This window comes from Anthonomus grandis, chromosome 1, assembly GCF_022605725.1.
Source record: "Anthonomus grandis grandis chromosome 1, icAntGran1.3, whole genome shotgun sequence".
Taxonomy (NCBI): domain Eukaryota; kingdom Metazoa; phylum Arthropoda; class Insecta; order Coleoptera; family Curculionidae; genus Anthonomus; species Anthonomus grandis.
In genome coordinates, this window is record NC_065546.1 from 17,173,419 (window position 1) to 17,194,914 (window position 21,496).

A 21,496-nucleotide genomic window follows, 5' to 3' on the forward strand; every position below is an offset into this window, starting at 1 on the left:
AATAATAAAATCAAGTAAACTTACTTAATTTACAATAAGTGTTCAAAAATGTCGCCATTTTCAACACTCATCAGAACACTTATGCACGCGTCTTGTAGCTTTTTAGATTGATCTTCCATCTATTGATACGATTATTTACCTTATATGTGTTAAAGTTCTTCAACAGTTCAGTAATTTCTTTATACACTTATTTCAAATTGATATTTTGTATTATATTATGCATTCGAAATTAAACAAAGCAATTTAAATAGTTTATGAATGTCATTTTAATTTCAGTTTGAAAACTTTAAATGTAAATATCTCGAAAAAGGTTAATCGAAACGAGATTTTGTAAATAAAATGTATCTTTTTTAAGCAAAATTCTTTGCACATTTCATATTTTAAATAAGAAAATAAATTATGCGAAGCCTCAAAAACTTACGGAGTTTAAAAAAAAATCTGAATGTTGCTGGTGGCACCTTTTATGACCTAATTTTAAAACCTTCTTTTTTTAACAATTTGGAAAAAACATTTTCAAAATTTTGTTGGAAAAGTAAAATAAAAAATAAATATATGATCAAAATTTTAAAAAAATTACGTTAAATTTATCATCCTGTACCTTGGTTGTCTTTAGACTAGGAATATTCAACTAAACTAACTCATTCTTTTTTGAAAAGGAATCTGCTCTTATATTAAATTAAATAAACCTCTAGTAGAACAAGAAATATTACTCCACTTAAAAAAAATATGTGGAGTAAGACTGACCACTTGTGGGATGATTCAGATAATTTTTTAGCAATTTATGAAAGTAAACAAAATACGCATTAAATGTCAGGATATTGTGTTTTTAAATTTCATACCTCTAAAAACTTTCTTCAATATGAAGTCAAAAGTTAATTTGTTTCAAAAGGGAAGGTACATAGGTCTAGTATTTTTAGTATATTCTAAGAGGATATTCAACAGGACCCCTTTTTCCAATCCATTAATTAAATTAAAATTTTTTAACCATTACTTTACTGGAATGAAAAGAGAGTTGAGAAGATGCTCATATTATTGAAAATATAAGACATTTTTTTATAAAGATACATCGCTGTATGCGTCTTACGCATCTGCCTTCGATTCTCTAATTTATGAAGTATCACAGTTTCCATAAATCTTTTTGTACCCGCCCAAACATTAAATTTATGGAGGTATCACATATGTCCTTTTATAACACCCATGTGGGCTCTCGTAATTTCAATACTGCAAGTTTTATTTCAGTACGTACCCATTTAACTAGAAAGTGCACTAATAAATAAAGCAAATATTTTGATAAGCTTGGGTTCTGCTGTCAAAACCTTACAAAATAATTTTTTTTTCATCGGAGACACCATACCTAAGTTTTCAAAGAATTTGTGTATTAAAGAGATGGAATATACGTAATATAAGAACTTTCGTTAGAGATTCACTGATTTATCTACTTTCCTATAGTTATCTAATGATTTATTTCAATTTGCCTTGCTTTGTTTAGTAAAATTCATATGCCCAAAACATGTAACATATACATCTAATATTATCTAAGTGGATAATCACAAAAGAGCCATCCAAAAACTGTTAAAAATACTTGAAGAAAAACAGTCAAAAAAAAATAAAATGAATAGAGAGACCAATGTGTCTTTTTTGCAATAATGACAGCTGAAAGAAAGAAATAATTACTTAGAAGCTTTTTTAATAAAGAAAATAGGAGTTTAACCTTTACAAAAAAAAATAAAAAAACCTATTTATAATTTATATTATGTGGTTCACAAATAGGAAATGCTTTTGATATTTCTGGATATTACGCAAACAAACAGGCCTGGAAATTTCTTTTTTGGGTGCCGAAATAGGTATGCATTAACATTCAACAGACTTATATGCTTTAAGCGTTAAGTTAAAGAAAAAACGATAATGCTTTACCAATATCATGATTTCCTATTTGCGAACGCTTCTGAAAAGGAAATTTAATATATGTCTCAAACATAATGTAACTATTCGACCAAAATTAAATGTCGATATTGTCTACGAAGCGTAATAATAGATAGTATCTACGTTTAATTTGGGATAACCTAAAGGACTCACGATACAACCTTCTGTATTTATTTTGTCGCAATAATAAAAAAACTCTATATTACTAAAAATACCTTTTAAAGTTCGGATATAAGAGTATTATTTATTAAAAACAAAAACCAACGATTTATCAGACTTCAACTCTAAATCAAACAAACCGGAGAAAAATAGAAAAATCCTCACAAAAAAGCTTTAAAGATCGTAAAGATTGATTCACAAATTAAAATAAACCTTCCTATTTTCCAGGAAAATATCGACAGTAATATATTACTTTTCAATTTAAAATCCGTTTTCTTTGTAAAAATGTTACACGTTTAATTTTTCTTAAAGACGTATAAAAAAGGAAACGGGTATTTTTTTATCAATTTCTACATATTAACTTTCAATATCCAGACCTGTAAAGCTCTACAAAGAGTGTCGTAGAGGCGATTAAACTTCTATTAGCCTTCTGAAGGCGAACACAATTTTTGAGACAAAGGAAAGCAGAGCAGTAACAGAAAGAAAATAATAAAAAATGTATCCTTATGTTACGAGGATATTACGTCTTGCATGTTTATGGCACAATTGTGCTGTTTATTTATGGATTTCGTTGAAGCGTAAAACCGGGATTATATGAATACCAAATACGAATTTTCTTTTACAACAGTGTAAAGTATAGTATCGTGTTCTTGAGAAGAATATTTATTTACTAAATAGAATGTTAAAAGAGTATAATATGTTTTTATTTCACTTTTTGTAGATCCTTAATATATCCTGATAACTAATATACGGTGTCAATTTTAAAACTTTCAATGCAAATATCTCTGAAAGTAAAAAAAAAATAGAAAACGGCAAAGCGACGTCTTGAAGACGTCAAAATGGCATTTTTCGCTGAGAGATATTAAATAAAGGCTCAAAAACGTCTTAAACGAAATTGAAAAAGACGCCTGGGAGACGTCAAATATTTATGTATAGGACGACATTTAAAGATTATTTTAGGCATATAAGTAACGTTTGACAACTCGAATATTAAAAAAAATATATTTAAATTTTAAATAAATATTTATTTGTTCGTTTGTAAGTATAACAAAATAAAACATCTTTAGTTAATTTTCTTGAGGAATCATTCAGGTACAAAAATACTGATTACTTTTAATCTTTATATTTTTTGGCGGACACTACCTCCTCGTTAATAACTATCACATCTCTTTAAAAGAATGTAGTATTTTACATACACTTATATAACAAATCTTTGAAACTAAATATTATTCGTAAGGCAAACTAATAGAAATTAATGCTTTTATTTCTTAACTTAACTTCCAAAGTGTCAAAAGTCTAATTAAAATAAATGAAATAACAAAACGTGAAAAGGATGATTCCGTTTAATAAATGGAGCTTATAAAGACTGCTGCTGCAAATAGACCTAAGAAGTAAGTTGATTTTATTGCATAATATAGTCGCCCATTCGCAAGTAAAACAGCCTTTAAAACAAAATTTTTCTGTTGATATTTAAACCTTTAAAATATGAAGTAATATGCCTGATTTGATCCTATTTGTCCTTGAGCTACAATATAATATTTAAGGTACAATATAATATTTAACAGTGGTGCCAACTCCTAAAAATCTGACAACACAATAGGAGTTTCTAGTGAAAATATTTCTATTTAGAGTTTTTCAACCAAAGATAATTTAACTAGTGAGCAATCGCAACATTTGTTAAGATGGTACTCAGGTTCAAAACCCAAAACCGTGAAAGAAACACCGAACATAAAACAATACCAAACTATTACAAATCTAGGTAAAAAATTATTTAAAAATCTTCTATTCAATCCTTATATGTGAACTAGCCCACAAGCGTGAAGAATATGTGCCTGTCTTAAATGTAAATAATTAATATTTTTAGTCAGTGGTTTAGTTTACAAATAGTACTTTTGAGCAATTGTTTCTTTATATATATATTATGCACTATAATATCATAGCGTTAGTATTTGGAAGATAATAGGAATATCATAACAGACACATTAAAAAGAGAAGAGTTTAAAGGGACTACATCAAGCTTTTTTGAAAACCTACTTAGACCAGAAGTGGCAAAATGCTTCGGCAAAGACAAAACACTAGAAAAAAATACAATACGGAGTTGCCGGTTGTTGGTCGGTATCGATGGTACAGCCATCTATACCACCAATTGCATATCTTATTTTATACTCTATTTCAGAAGTGTGTAGAGCAATAAAACCTCATTAGGTATGCAAAAGTGGTACCTGGTGATCCACCAATATTTTATGCCACTACCTTAGTTGGGTATTAGTTTCAATGTAAAATTCTTTCTTTTCGTTGATTGCAGGTAGTGCCACCCGGTTTTGGGTCAATTTATGAGTTTTGCCCATTGTTACCCACTGATAAACATTGAAAACGGTTCGCCAAAGGCGTGCAACTGGGACTTGTTTTTTACCTTATAATTAATGTACTTAAATGCTATTTTATTTTAGAAAGTTACTTTTGTTTAAATGGAATAATATATTTTTTTCACAAATTTATTGAACATAATATGTAGAGTAAAACAATTGAAAATGTCACTTTTGGATCTGGCACTTTTTGAACAGTGTATAACAATTTTAAATTATAATAGATTGTAGTCTTCTTCGTCATCTGACGAACTGTCATCACCTGTCGGATCGACTGTCTGATCGATGAGGTTGTCAAGATCCCACATTTTGTCCTCTTGCTTAATTACATGCTAGACTGCTTTTCGCCAATTCTCTGGTGTCGCTTCCGTAATCGCTTGATCAAACAGTAGCCTAACATCTTTCATTTTAAAAGTCGTGTTTTGTCTTGCTACAAATCCTTTTACCTGCGCCCATATCAGTTCTATAGGATTTAGTTCGCAATGATATGGCGGTAAGCGCAGTACAGTTATATTATATTTTTCGGCTATATCTTCCACGGCGTATTTCATGAAACGAGTTTTGTGTAAGCTTGCTATTGCCAGCAGTTCTTTTTTTATCAAATTTGCTTCAAACGCAATACCTTTTGCAGTCAGCCAATCGATCATTTCTTGCTTTCTCCAACTTGAAGTTGGCGTCTTCTCTATTCGCCGTGAATGATAGCTTGCGTTATCCATAACCACCACCGAATTAGCCGGAAGAAATTTTATCATTTCACCAAAATAGTCCTCGAAAACGTCTGAGTTCATGTCTTCATGGTAATCTCCTGTGCGAGTCGACTCAAAGGTTAGCAGACCTTCTTTTAAAAATCCCTCTTCGCTTCCAATATGTGTGATTATAAGTCTTTTTCCTTTTCCCGAAGGTACTTTAATACCCGTAGACAGGCCTTCTATGAAAGCTTGGCGAGCACTGGTTATATTTTTGCCTTGCCACATTTTTTGGACTATATAACCTTCGTTAATCCACGTCTCATCAAGATAAAAAACTTTCTTTTGCTCCCTACGGTACTGCTTGATACTTCTCAAGTATTGTCGTTTCCAACAAACAATTTCGTCGCTCTCCAGTAAAAGTGCTTTGCGGTTATGCTTTTCCCAGGCAAAATCCATATTTTTTAAAGGTTTCCATAAAAGTTTTCTACTTATCAACGGAATACTGTCATCTCGGCCAAGCTCCATTAAAATTTTGTCTAGGGTGGGTATTTCCTTTTTAAAATAAAAAGAGTGAACTTTTCTTCGAATTATACATTTAGCATTTTCATCAAGGACTTTTGTAGGTCGTTCTGGCTTTTGCTTGGGAGATTCCACTTGACCTGCTACTGTTCTTTCCCGTAACAATTTGAAAATGGTGGACTTTCCAATTCCACTCATTCGAGAACATTTTTCAACAATTTCTTGCACAGTAAAACTAGGGTAATCGTGTTTTATGCAATCATGTACATTTAAAATAATAACTTTTTCACTCAGCGATAGTGGAGAATTTTTAGTACATCTTTTCGTTGCACTGAACACCTCCATTTTTTAAATATTGGGATAATAATATTGTGATTACACTACAGCGTAGCAGTGACTACTAACGTTTAAAATATGATTTAAAAGTATTTATAGTCTGTATATATTACCTGACCCCATTTTTGCATGTTACAAAGCGTTAAAAGATAGGTACCTATACAAAAGGATTAAAAGTATTTATTTAGTATTTAATCTCTTTCAAAATAAAGGCATTTAATCCGTGAAAATTAAATTCATAAATATTATAAGTACCTGCGCCTATGAACTACCACGGAATGTAGCCAAACAGAACGGAATTCCCCAGTTTATTGCTCTATACACTTCTGAAATAGAGTATAGTCACATAATAGATTTCTTAAAGTTAAGGCAGATATAGTGCTGGTGCTCCCGGGTTCAATTCGCGACGTTGTCTCTTCTTTTTTATTTTTTTTTTTTTTTAAATTTTGATTTCTCATTTATAAAACGGATGAAATAAATTAATACAATTATGTAATAAGAAATACTCAATATTAACATATGAAGAAAGTGATTTTAAAGACCGCAAAGTAGACATCATTATGTATGACGGATATGAAGAATAAACCTGAAATGACCAATCAAAACGACATAAAGACGTCTTTCACCGACGTTAAAGTAACGTTCCTAAAAGGACGTCTTCCAGACGTCTTTTAAGGTCACAAAGCGTCTGTGGCCTAAATGTGATCTAAAAGTGACGTCGCTTATCATCAATTGACGTTATCTTACTACCTGTGTACAACCACCATATATACATAACTTAGTAAAATAAATAACTAAATTAAAAGTCTTTCGGAGTGGGGACTATTCACCTGCATAGAAATTTTTCCTAAATTTTATACAAGGTTAAAGAAAGGTATAAATTAAATAAAATTTACTCTGTTTTATAAAGTGCTATTTTATTTAATTAGATTCTCAAAATGCTTTCCATTTTAGGTTAAACAAAAATAATAATTTGTTTTTTAACTTATTTCTCACATTCTGAAGGCCTTCCCTTGGAATAGATCCATACTTAAAATATGTTTACTAATTAGGAATGCAGGTTTTAGGTCGTACCAGAAAGAAGATGTTTAAACCTAGTTTTAAAAAATATTTTACTTTGTTTATCTTGTTTATACTTTGTTTATTCATTGACTCATCTAAAAACTTCACACAATGGTTTGCAGTATGGCCTAAAGAATTAAAATAATTTTTATTTATGGTTCTCATAATCGTGCTTTAAAGACTGCTGGACTATTTAACGGAATCCTGGAAAAAATGTAAGTCATAATTACGTGAGGCAAATTATTTTCAAATCTGAGGAAACAGGATCGGTGAAAAACAAAAAACGAGTTTAGCGTAGAGTACTTGATGAAGCGGATAAGTAGAAGTATTGGAATATTTTGCTGTTAATCCTACATTGTCTCTACGTCAAGCTTCAGCCATATCAGAAATTTGTCATGAATCTATATGCCAGGCAGTTAAAGTAAGTAATTTCCATCAAATACAAAATGCAAATTCTTTAGGAATTACTTAAAGACGACCCTAACCGAAGAATAGAATTTTATATTACTCCTTGTTGACTTTTGAGTTGATAAAAACTATCTATTTAAGCGATGAATACACGTTTTTTTTATAAAAACACAACTTTCGGCACTGGAGTGGTGAAAATCTGCATGTTTTCAGAGATGAACATACACACTATCCAGAAAAACATTAATGAGTGGACGGAAATATTGTTGGTGATACTATTATCAGGCTTCTATTTTTTAATGGTAATCTTAATGGCGAAACTTACTTGAAAATGTTAGAAACCACCATTTGATCTAAAATTTTCGAAGAAATAGAAAATCATTAAGGTATTCATGGGGGTAAGAACCTAAACGGAGATATATTACATTTTCAACAAGATGAAGCACCATCCCACTATGTTCTTCCTGTGAGGCAATTTTTACATGATGCGATGATACAGTGGAGCAATAGACTTTTTTTCTGAGGTCACAGTTGTGTTCAAAACACAACCAGCGTCACTCGATGATCTTTGATAACGGATGAGAGGGCACAGAATGTGTATCTATTCAAAGAGAAATGTTTCAAAATGTAAAAGATTAATTTGAAAATAGATTATTTGTGTCCATTTAATCAGGTCTTCATAAAAAGTGTTTCGATTAGTCGAATAAAAAAAAGAAAAGACGAATAATTTTTTCAAATTTTGGACATAAATTTAGCATTTATCTTTCGTTTTGACAAAGTTTACCAATAAGTTTTCTTTTATATGAAAAATCTTTAAATTTACTTTTTTTTTAATTATGTTATAGAGGGCGCTTTTAATTTTTTCAACTCTTTTCAAAAAAAGTTAGATGAATTACGAATTTCTTATAACTAACGATACGTTATATTCTATATACAACTTATATTTATTCATTTGTTTTAGAGTTGTATTTATAATATATAAACTAATGATAAAATGTAATATTATACTAGTGTTACAATGTAATATTGTGCACAATGGACGTTATGACAGCTCATTACTTCTCCCGCCTAAGAGATCAGCTTACGGAAAGCTGCAGCAATGTAAGACACAATGTATAATATAAGATATAACAATTATAGATTAAAATGAGCGGTTTGTGGAGAAGATGTCATCAATGTTTCTTCTGGATGAATGTTCTTTGCCCCTTTCTTCTTCTTATCTAGTCTTGGAAGTACTAGCTTCTGGTAAATTAGGTAGCTAGACGTTACACTTACTAGTACGTTCAGTAGTAAAGTTCAAAAGCTGCATTGGTGGAAGTACACTGGTTGGTTCAGAGCGTTGTCTATTCTCTTGCGTTGGTCTTGTATGTTTTTCTGGATATGCTCAGCTTCATTAGGCTCTAAGGAGCTGAGTTGAAGGCTGGGAATAACTGCTCTTTTCGACTATAGGCATTTCTGTTGTAAAAAATATTTTATTACCTTTTGCATAGCTTTTAATATTTAATATTTTTTCAAAGCTTTAAATATTTTCGATATTTGGTTGAAGCGGAAGTTTGTCAACAGTGATATTTTTTGTTATTTCTTATATTTCTGACAGTAGTTCCTTAGGATTGAGTATTGAATTATAAAATGTTTTTAATTTTGAAAAAGTTATAGCGATTTGAAAGTTTTTGAGAATATCTTATTTGTTGTAAAAATGTGGTTTCATGTGCTAAATAAATTTGTAGTGAAAAGAAATTTTTAGTTTCCATGCCTTGTTTGCTAATATTATTAAACATTTTTTGAACATATACTTCCAATGTTAAATGGTGGTTTGTAAAATTTTATGCAATTTGTTAAATATAATTTTTTTAATTCTCGATTATAGAAAGTTGAGCATTTAATGAGGCTTTTAAGTTATTTTCATTTTGAAGAATCGATCATAAATCTGCACCATATTTTTGGGCATTTTCTTGGTCTAAGTTGGCGATTAACTTTTAATAATAAATACAAATCCATTTATCAATCCTCGTTGCGCTCGATTTTTAAAAAAAAAGTGGATTTATTTGGATTAGTTGTGTTTTAATTTTGTTTTCTAGTATTCTTGCTAGTTTGTACGGGCTAAAGAATTCTTTTGTAAATGGTAGTGTTCTCTATTGTCGCCAATATTTTATGAAGATTGTTATCTAAATTAGTGTATTCGCTTAGTAGTGGTGTTTTGTCATAGATTTTTATCAATCACCAAAAGCTTATGGTGTTTTGAGCATCTCTTAGTTTTAAAGGTAGAAGTCCGATGTTCTTTGTCAGGTCGTGTATGGTTATGTCTGCTCGTGCATGTTGGCATCCATCTGCAACAATGGGTGTTTTGAACTCTTTTATATGGATTATTTCATTATTGTTGTTTGCTTAATTTTTTATTTCAGCTTCTAAAATTTCAAATAGATCTAAGAATGAAGTGGAATGAATTTTATGTGTTTTTAATAGTTCTTGAACTGTTACGTTTTTAAATTCTGGGTCGTTGTCCATAATTATTCTTTCTGGTAGACCATAGAAAATGAAATAGTGAATAAAAGCAGAGCAAATTTACACAGGAGTTTTACCTTGTATGGCAAAATCTTGTCCTAATTTAGAAATTGTATCGATAATTGCAAAAAAATCTTTGTTGTCAAATTTAAGCGTATCAATGTGTAATAATTGAAAAGGTTTGTGGGTTGCTTTAGTTAAAACAACGAATACATAAGAAGTTTTCTTGAATATTTAGATGTTTAACATATAACACAATCGTTAATAATTCGTGCGTGCGGAAGAAGACTGTTACATCTCAAAATGTGTAACTGTTCAGGAGAGCTACTTAAAGATTATTATTTTAGAAATGTTTTTTTATCATTAAATGTACTTTATAGTTAATCACAAAAATTATGTTAAAGTACGGCATTTAGACGTTACATTAAGATGTTAGGATACATTATTATTTAGTTTTTTTATTTTGGTAAAAACAGGAATATGTAACTCTCTTGAATATTTTTTTTTATGAAATTTAAAAATATAGCTAATGTTGTTTTTTAACTGTTTTTTTTTTTTTAAAGAATATACAATTAAAACTTTCTTTTATATTATATTTGGTTACATCGATTTTCATAGAGGGCTAATAATAATTGGCTTTGAGTTTCTCGAAAGTCTTGTTAATGGCTCAGTGGGTACATTTGCCTTTATGATGATATTTAATTAAATGTTCTTCTGGATCTTTAATTGATTTTAAGATTTTTGTGCATTTCGATAGTTAGAATTATGCGTATAAACGTCATTAAATTCATTATACATTGAATCGTCGAGGAAATACATATAAAAGGCTTTTTTATCTATGGTGTAGGTTTTGAAAAGTGGAAAAGTTGAAGTTAGTTCTGGGTTGGACTTTAAAATTTTAGTTTTTCAAATATTATGCTTCTCACATGTAGTTAGTAGTTTACGATTAATTTATTATGCGGGTATTTTATTTAATTTTTTTATATTTTATGTGGGTATTTTATTATCAGTTGGTTTGTTTAAGTATTAATTATGTCATCAAGTATTAATTAAGTCTGATGATTACTGCTCGAGTGTGGGGTGACTATTGTACGTTCTGGGGTTTTGTTAAATGTCGGAAATTAATTTTGTGGTATTAATTGTTGTGTTTGTTTTGTGCTTGAACGTAATATTTACTTGTGGATGGTTGAAAATATGTTTAATAATAATAATAATGAAGATCATTTGGGTTGTAATATTGATCTATAAACTGGTCGATATCGAATTTTATATCTTCGGGGTTGTTAAAAATGCTTTCTGTTTCTACTGCATTTAAACATATACGAGATAATGCATCAGCGTTTGTGTTTTGAGTACCTTTCTTATAGATAAGTTCAAACTCATTCGCTAAGTTTATATCGCCGTTAGACAAATTTACTATTTGGATCTTATATATAAAATAAACATACAATTCCATATCAGGGGTCGTTGATCTGTGAAAATTTTAATTTTTTTTGCCAAATAAATATGGTCTTAAATATTTGCATGCTCAAACTATTGCTAGTAATTCTTTTTCTATTGTGAGGTATCGTGTTTTACTGTCATTTATGGTTTTTGACACGTAAGCGACAGGTTTATCATGAGCTATGTTTCCTTGGAAGAGAACTACGTCTATTGCAAAATTACTTGCATCGGTTTTTAATACGAAAGGTTTGGAAAAGTGTGGGTATGTTAAGAATTGGAGAGTTTATGAGAAGTTGTTTGCAGTGGTTTAATAATTTGATAAATTCAGGGATGTAAATAATGTTTTTTTCTTGAGACAAATCGTTATAGGTTTCGTAATTTTAGCAAAATCTTGTATAAATTTAGGGTAATATCCCAGCAAGCCTAAAAATGATTTTATTTCTTTTAGGAATTTGGGTAACGGAAAATTCTTTTTTGCGGAAATTTTGTCCGGAATGGAATTAGCCTCTTTAGTAGTAATAACAAGTCCTAAATATTGAACTTCTTTTTTTAAGAATTCTGGCTTATCTAGTTGGATTTTGAAGTTGGTTTGGCAAAGTTTATTAAAAGCTTGTTTTAAACGGTAGACGTGTCCTATGGATGTACTAAAGATGACTATATTTATCTAAATAGACTAAGCCTATTTCGTTTTGGAGACCACGTAGGATGTTATTCATACTGAAAATTGATGGGGCATTTTTGAGTCCAAAAGGTATTCTTTTAAACTCGTAATGACTATTCTCATTGGAAAAGATTTATCAATATAGGTTTATCAATTTTACTAACAAGTTTATGGGAGAGGATATTTATCATTAATAGTTCATTCATTTACGATAATCTACAACAAAACCGCCATTTCCGTTTGCCTGATGCGACCAATTTTTTCGGGACAATCTAAATGAGACTGAACCAGGGGCTAAAATTATCTTGAATTATTCTCTGTTTAAAAATGTCTGAAATTTGTTGTTTTACGTTTGTTTTGTGAATTTCGGGATAGCGATATCTTTATGTAGACTGAGGTGTAATTATTTAAACTAATATAGTTGTTAATTTGGTTGGTGAACGTCAAGGGCATTTGGTCAAAATAGAATATATATCAATATTGGTAAATAAGTAAAGAAAGGTTTCGATTTGGATTTCTTAGGTTGAATTGAGAATTTGTCTATTAGCAAAATTATTCATTTATAATATATTGATGTATATTTTGTTGGAATAATGGAAATTGTTTGAGTGAAATCCGCATTTCTTGTGGTAAAAACAGATTATGTACGGGCTGAGATTTTATAAAATATTGGAGTATGGGCATATTCATTAATTGATTATTAAAGTTATTTATAAATCTATGTTGGGGTAAGGGTTGTCTAGATTGATTTTAGGTTGATTGATTTTTACTGAATTGTAGAGTGTCTTCTTCATCTGCGAATGCTAAAGATTATTCTAGGATTGTCCGGCTTATTAATTTTGTTAAAAGTTGCATATCGAACTCCAAACCTTTTCAAACTCAAAATCTTTTAAGGGCAAAGTTATCATAATGTTAGATTTTAATTCATTTTTCGGTTTAGTCGACGAATAAAGAACTAAGATTTGCAAATAAGAGACTTTTTGCGTCTTGTAAACTAAAATTTTAAGGCAGATTCATTTTTGAATTGTTTGATAGAAATTCAATCTTGGATGAGGCAATCTTGGAAAGTTTCTTTGATTAGGTTCCATGAATTAAGATCTGAATGAGAGCTTATTAATTCGGCAGCTCTTCCTCTGAGTTTACCTAGTATAGTGTCGCTTAAAATAATGTTATTTGGATCTATTAAATGGGTGGTATTTTGGAAATTTGTTACAAAATATTCACGAGATATAATGAATCTTGATAATAGTTTAGAATTACCATCGAAATGAGGAATATTATCGGATTGACATCGAAGTAGATTCATATCACGGCTCATTCTTGATGTAGCTTGATTTTCGATTGTTTTTATTAAATTTTAATTCTTCAGAATTTTTTTTTTGGTAAGGCAGGTAATTAACTGTTTGCGAGCCTTTTAATATGATTTCCTTCGATGGAATGTGTTTCAGTTTAACTAGATTCGAGGTTATTTTGGCTTGATTCCGATAATTGTTTTAATAGTTAAATATTAAAAACATTAAGTATTAATATAAACCTTTATCATAAAGTTTTATGCGAAAATAAAGAAATAAAAATAAAAAGGTCTTAAAGGTAAATGTTAAATTTAAAATATATATAATGCCTAAAATAAAATACAGAGCACAATAAAATGTGACAAATAGAGGAAAAGAGCAAACTTACAGTAGAATGCAGATCTTCCTCATGTCCATCCTAGAGCTACGTTGTTTTAAATCTAGGATCCTAGAGGAAGTCGATTTTTGTGCCCCCCAAGCTTTACGTAAGTTGGACCTTTTCTCTGTACATTCTTAAACCCCACTACTAAAATAATGCTAAGTAGGCTGTGTCAGGATAAGATCAATTATTATAAATGTCATTGTTATTGTTCTGATTTATATCCTTATAAGTTAATTTAATAAGTGATTATAAAAATTAAAAGTCACTCTTTAGTAACGCTATCTATTACCTTTTATTGCGTTCTTATTGTTAGTTCTGTTAGTTATTGTTACTGTTTTGTCCTCACTATTACAAATAAATTTAATATTTAGCATATAGTAAATTAGAACGTTAGGTTCATATTTCATTGGTTACATAATTTATATATATTAATTTAACTTAAGTATTTCTTGCACTTAAGGTTTCTTCATTGCTACATTTTTTGATACTTTTACTTGATACTTAAATTGAACTACTTACATTTTCTTCTCGACCTGCCTTTGTATTCCATTACCTATTTTTACTTCCTTCTTATCAATCCTCTCCCGTATTAATTTTTATTCGAAAATATGCAAACAATATACTTTACCTGTGCAAGAGAGATGCAAAGGCAGATTAAGAAAAAAACACCGCCAAAAATGTGTGCGAGTAGTTAAGCTGTGGTATGCCTACGGACGGGAAGCGAATTAGCAGTGCAACTAAACGGATGTGTATATCATAAAGCTGCAAAGCCTCTCTTACCCTTCTTTTGTGCCTTACTGGGTAAGTCGAGTATATATACATTTACAATTTATAATTTTAATATACTATATTTACGATTTAAAATAATTTACTATTATAATTTTAAAATCTTGATTAATTTAAGAGTGATTTGCCAAGATAATTTACCTACTTTTTACTCTTAACTTACTTTTTTGTAGTAATTTTGGTTGTTACACAGTGGTTGCCGACCCGACGTTTGGTATGCAGAGTGGTCATTCGGGAACTGCATCGATGAATGAAAGGATAACAAAGAATGCGAAAATGAAAAAATGGGATATTGGGTTACAGACAGCTTAAATATTTTCATATTTGTTGCATTTCTGGTTGTGCTGAAAAAAACGTCAACTTTGTTAGTTTAAATATTCTTCGTTTTTTCTTTAAATAAATCAGATTTGTTATTAAACTCTTTCTGGAAAAAAATGAATATCTGTCGTCTGCTTTAGGAAATTTATTAGGAGAGAATGACTAAAAAAGTCATTAAAAATATAAAGATGTTAAAATTTGTGTAGCAAAGTAATATTTTTAATTTTGTTGCATATTACAATAGTAATGATGGGAGGACAGTGTCCGGCAGATAGGCCGCCACATCTGCACATTATAAAAAAAACTGAGTCATTTTAAAGCTAAAAATATGTGAGCTTTTAAAAAATTGTATAAAACAATAATAATATTTTTCTGAAGAAATAATAGTTATTGGTAGCTTCTATTTAAATGCAAAGTGCAGGTCATTTAAATAAATCTTATACTACACTTTTATAAACTGCTAATTCTAGAATTAATTATTTTGATATTGAAAAATAAATCATTTTAACAATAAAAGTAGAGCCACTAATTACTAAAGATATGCTGTATATTTTAAACGCACTATTCTCATTTCTATATTTCTTCTTAAATAATAAAGACATCAAGAACAGCAAATGCTACAAAACACGTGTGTATCTCTAAGCCAAAATGTACGAAATTACACAGTAAATAACAGCCGCGACAGCAAAACAAAAATATTTTTCTTTTGAACACCGTAGCTGCGGCTTTTATGAATCCACACCTGCAATTTCATACTTTTATACTCAACAGTGCCACAAAGCAAACCAATTCCCATAAATCTGTCCCGAAACACTCGTTTATCCCGAAACTAGAGCGGCGGTCATGCCCTGGTCTAAAAATCCGGGATGGTGCCCGTGTTTACCTTCACCCACATACGGAAAGGTGTCGTGTACCTAATAAATTTTCGGGATTCCCGGAGACACCGGTTTTAAATTTCATTTATAACTATAACTTGGCTAAGCTCCTTGGGAAATTTCTTTTGTTTGTAGTTACTGGATGCAGCGTTTACTTTCCTTTGAATTCTTTTAAGTATAATAGTCTTATATTTTAGAGTTTTGTTTACTTTAAAAGAATCTTGTTTACTTTAAAATATTTTGAAATAGCAATCAGGTTTACAAATTTGATTAGAGGTTGGAGTGAAATAAATATAACAATATTTTAGAGATAGTAAACATTATCTGCAGTGCCAAAGATTTACATATTTAATTTTATGATCTTTTATCTTTAGTTTTAAAATCATCGCTCTAGCCCTAGTCAAAAAACAAAGAATTTTGTTTGAGTTATTGGGTTTAAATATACCGGAAATGTATTTATCAGTAAGAACAAGTTACAGCTGCAATTCAACAATATTTCAATCTTTTCACCACAACAGACACATACCCAGAATGTCTAGGGCACTCATTAAAAATCTTCATTTGTACCTCTACAAGTTGACTGTGAAGGCAACTAGCTTGTACAATTCTATCCTTTTAATTTCTGATGAGCAGTTTTTTATTTTAACGAATGTAAACAGATTAAGTAGTTGTGAAAGAATCTTGAGAGGCCTCTACAGATTCCAAATATAACATTTTGAGAATTGGGTCTGGCTGCACAAACGAAAGGGCATTTATAATGCACTACTATAACAATGTGAGCGATAACAAATATAAATAGGTTTATTATAGAAAATAGGTTGCTAAAATATTAGTTCAAATCGATTTTAATGTGTAAAATGATATTTCTCCAGTCTCAATATGCGAAGCGAAATTCTTTATTTATAAGTATTATTATTGGTCACATTTTAAACTGTATTACACGCAACGACAATGGGTGTGCACTTTTTAAATAAATGTATTTTTGATATCGGCTTGATTTGATCATAGGGTAGTATTAAGGTAAGGTGGGGCAAGTGCGTTACCGGGGCAAGTGCAGAAGTTGACCCTAAAAACCTATTACTTTTGAAAGATGTGCTGCCATCTATTATTTGATATCTTTAATACATGTGACGTCAATCTTAAACAACAGCGAGCTGATTTATTCTGTTTCCCTGATGTTATATGTGTGCGAGTGTCACATGTGTTTTGCAACTTCTCGAGCAAGGTCACAGGCGAAAATTAATCCATTTATATTTACCGAATCCGTTAATATTATTATATTATTTGTGGTAAGTAAGTATGTTAGGTACAATAGTTTATATTCGACATAATATTTTTTTAAATAATTACTTTTTTGACAGTTTTTTTTGATATACCGCTCTTGCCCCAAGCATTTTTAAAATCGGGGCTAGTGCGGATAAAAATGTGGGGTAAGAGAGACACATAGTTACGCACTTGGCCCAAGTTTCACATACATTTCTTTTTAATTTTAGTTTCACCATGGTGAGAAATTACATTCGGAAAAGTAACAGAGGCAAAGGATATACGAAAGAGAGTTTAAAAATTACATTGTCGGCAATAAAATCAGGCCAAATAACTTTATACCGAGCTACCAAAGTGTACAAAATTCCAAGAAGTACTCTTCATGATCAGCTTAAAGGCAGAAAAGGACAAAAAAGTTCCAGCTATGGAAGAACTCAAGACATTCCTCAACATGAAGAAGAAAAACTTGCAAATGGTCTTCGCACCATGGAAAATGGGGTTTCGGCCTATCTAGGAAAGAAGTGTTGCAGCTTGTAGCAGATGTCGTCAAAGAAAATAACATTAAAACACAGTTTAAAGATGGTAAACCAGGAGAAGACTGGTTTCTTAATTTCAAGCGTAGGCATAACCTCTCTATTAAAAAACCCCAGAGTGTTGAATTTGCCAGAAAAAAAATGTTGACCCATTCCTAATCTACGACTATTTTGATTTACTTGAAAAAACAATAAATGAGCTTGGTTTGCAAGAGCGCCCATCACAGATTTGGAAATTGGATGAAAGCAGTTTTTGTACGGATCCTTCAAAAACAAAAATTGTCGGACAGAGGGGAGCTCCATCGACAAGAACCATTAGTGGGCCTGCAAAACAAAATACAACTGTTCTAATGTGCTGCAGCGTAAGTGGTGAAAAAGCGCCTCCACTTATTATCTTTAAAGGTAAACATGTTTGGGAGCAGTGGACTGCTCCACGGGGTACGAAGTGTTTAGATACTACTTACGCTGCTACTCCTTAAGGGTGGACGGAGACAACTGTATTTAAAAACTATTTGAAAAACAGTTTTCTAAAGGTTATTGGTCCAGAACGACCAGTATTAGTAATTTATGACGAACACGCTAGTCATGTTGGACCAGATGTCATAAATATAGCTATTGAAAACCATATTACGATACTTAAATTTCCACCTCACACCAGTCACCTACTCCAGCCCTTAGATTTGTGTGTATTTAAATCACTTAAGACCCGTTAGGATACTAAACTTGTTGAATGGCAGAGAAAAAATGTGGGGGCTGCTGTAACGAAAAGTATGTTTTCAAAGATGATAGGGGAAATATGGGAAGAAACCAGGCCCGAAATAATAGTGAGTGGTTTTACTAAAGCGGGAATAGTTCCGGTAAATAGGAATGTTATTCAGCAAGATTCATTTAATCCAATAGTTTTCCAGCGTTGGCAAAAAACCCGTAACGTGGTTAGATTTGATGATCCTGACTTAACTATGCCTAGCACATCAGCAAAAAATCATGAAAATTCAATCACCGATGAAGAACAGCCAACTTTAAGCTCGTCAAATATACCAACATCTCAAGAAACACACAAGATCCCGGATGTTTCATTTGGAGAATTGTTATTGAGGTCAACGAAACGTGAACATAACTTCGATTCGAAGAAAAGAAAATGTGTATGCTTAGGGGCAGAGGTAATAACAAGAGCCGATGTTGACAATATTTTAAGTTCAAAAACACCAAAAAAAAGCAAACCAGAAAATAAAACTAAAAAACATAAAAACAATAATAAAAGAAAAACTGAAAGTAGTTCTGAAGATGACAATAGTTCTTGGCACAGTGATTCAAGCGAAAATAGAATTGTTGAATTTGATGAGCTAAGCAAAAGTGATTTGGATGAGTTTGATAAAAACGAATCTACTGACGAACTTACATGCAAAAATAGAATTGTTGAATTTGATAAGCCAAGCAATAGTGATGTGGATGAGTTTGATAAAAACAAACCTCCTGACGAACTTACATATACCAAAATACAAATTGGGGATTTTGTGTTAGTAAATTTTCCTGGAAAAAAGAAAATTTTCAAATATGTTTGTTTGGTAAAACAACTGATTAACGATGACGAGGCAGAAGTAACAGGCTTAAAAAGACTTACAAATAAGTGTAATTTTGTTTTGAAGCCCAACGATGTCTGCACCATACTACTGTCGGACATAGAAAAAAAAACTACCTGTTCCAAAAATAACAATAACGACCGATTACGAAAAGTATATTGTTGAGACAGCTCTTAAAGTTTTTGAAGCATAGCGTAAGTATTTTTTTTTTGATTATTTGATTATTTTTGTTAAACAATAACACGATTCATTAATTTTATTTATGTTTTTTACATTAAATAAATAATTTTTCACTAAAAATATTTAAAATTGTTTTGACCCTTCTAAAAAAATTTCATAACATTTTCTAAAAAATATTTAGGTAAAGTTAAGCGTATGGAAAAAAACTACCTATGTGTAGGATTTCTGCACTAGCCCCGTATAAAACACTTAATATTATTAGCAAAATTAAAGGCACATTCTGCTCTTGCCCCAGATCAGTAGGGCAAGTGCGTAACATGTACTTGTAAAAAAAATGTACATACAAATTTTGTAGATATTGTATTTTTGTTATCTAAATAGTACCAATTGATTGGTTAATAATTACAATTATACGACAAAAGTTAAAAATTATCTAAATTTAAATGAGGCAATTTTCGTAGTAAAATAAAACTTAACTATAAAATTTTTCATTCGCAGTTGCCCCACCTTACCTTATATTACCATAGTCGAGTTTCTTCGGATGGTTAAGTGAGTATAACGGTTCTGTTGTTGATCAGTTAGAAGCGAGCACACACCCACCTACGACTATATATGTAAGCTATATATATAAGCTAATTAGATATAAAAATGTATATTTTAATCTAGTAAAATAAACGTGAGTTTCAAAGTAAAAAAAAAAGTACCTACGACTATAAAAGAGCTTGTTCATGCTGCTCGGAAAAAATAGCACAATATTCCTTAACAGTTCACAGAATTAGAGCAAGTCACACGAGTGTACAAAGAGCCGATTTCAAACGTGTTGGACAATATACTTTTCTACATTTTAAAATAACAATAAAATTAAATTATTTATTAAGGTTATAATTACTGGCAACATTGGAACACTTTTTTAAAATTAACTATAGGAATATCCCTTTTATTTTCATAATTTTCTGTAATATTTGCAGAATATTGGGACCAATATGATTGGGTCACTGGGTCATGCCTTCCCAAAGGCTTCAAAGGGATTTTTGAGGAAATGTAGGACGACGATGACTACTCTATTATTTTATTAAAGACTTGTATTTAGTTTTCTATGGACTCGCCTATGTATTCTTCGGTAACGGCACTGGAATGCCTGCCCTCATGGCCCTTTACAGTCAAAGTCAACTAATATTTTTACTTCATTATATACATACAACTGAATTTTTTCTCCATTAATCTCAATATTTATATCTATAATAATTATAAGTGTCTTAGAATTCCTGAATTACAGCCATATAAAATGATGTAGCAGGGTTTATTTTTTATTTATGCTCATTGGAATAATTAATTATATTTAGTATATCCGATTTAATTTTTTGCTTAGAAATATTAAAATTTAATGGCATGTATATCTGAAAATTATCAGCATATTGTTGTAATTTACAATGTTCAATAGAGGAACCTCAACATAAATCTAAAATATAAGAGATCCCAATATGGAGCCTTGAAGAACACCAATTTTCAAGTCAAGATATTTTGACTGCTCTAAACTTCCATTTTTGGTTTTTAACAACACCGAATGTGATCTATTTTTAAGATGGGAATGAAAAAAAGAAACTGTGGATTCGAAATAATCAAAATATTTTAACTTTGCAAGGAGCATTTAGTGATTTATTGTATCGAACGCTTTGCTAAAATCTAGCACCGCCATGTAAGTACTTTGTTTATGTTCTTCGTTTAGTCTTATATTATTTAACATTCCCACCAGACTAGTAGTTGTACTATAATTCCTCCTAAATCCCGATTGCGTATCTGGAAGTATACCAAATGAGTTAACAAAATTAAAAAGTTGTTGGTGTGTATGCTTTTCTAGAATTTTAGAAACTACTGATAAAATACTTATAGTTCTTTTGGATTAGAGATTTTTGAAATGAGTCTTATAAGTGCTTTTTTCCAGATATCGAGATATACATTTGTAAGAATGCAAGTATTTAAAATGATTAGAAGTGGTTTCTTACAGAAAGGTAGCAAAGCTTGATACCATTTATATAAAGTCCGTCTGCTCCTATAGCATTTGATTTTATGGTTTTAATTATACTGTTAACGCTTTCTTCATCAAGAAGACCTAAATTAAATTCTTAATTGCCAATATTCCATTTATTTTCATTGTAAAAATTTAGATTTGGCTTGTGATATATTATTGTTAGTTTGGTTGAGAAAAATAATTATTTATG

General features: G+C 30.5%; 1 protein-coding gene across 1 annotated transcript in view; it reads left to right on the forward strand.

The window, feature by feature from the left end:
- LOC126745200 (frequenin-1) overlaps positions 1–21,496 on the forward strand; it is a 523,266-nt gene that overhangs the window by 310,807 nt on the left and 190,963 nt on the right. The gene's annotated exons all lie outside the window — the stretch shown is intronic.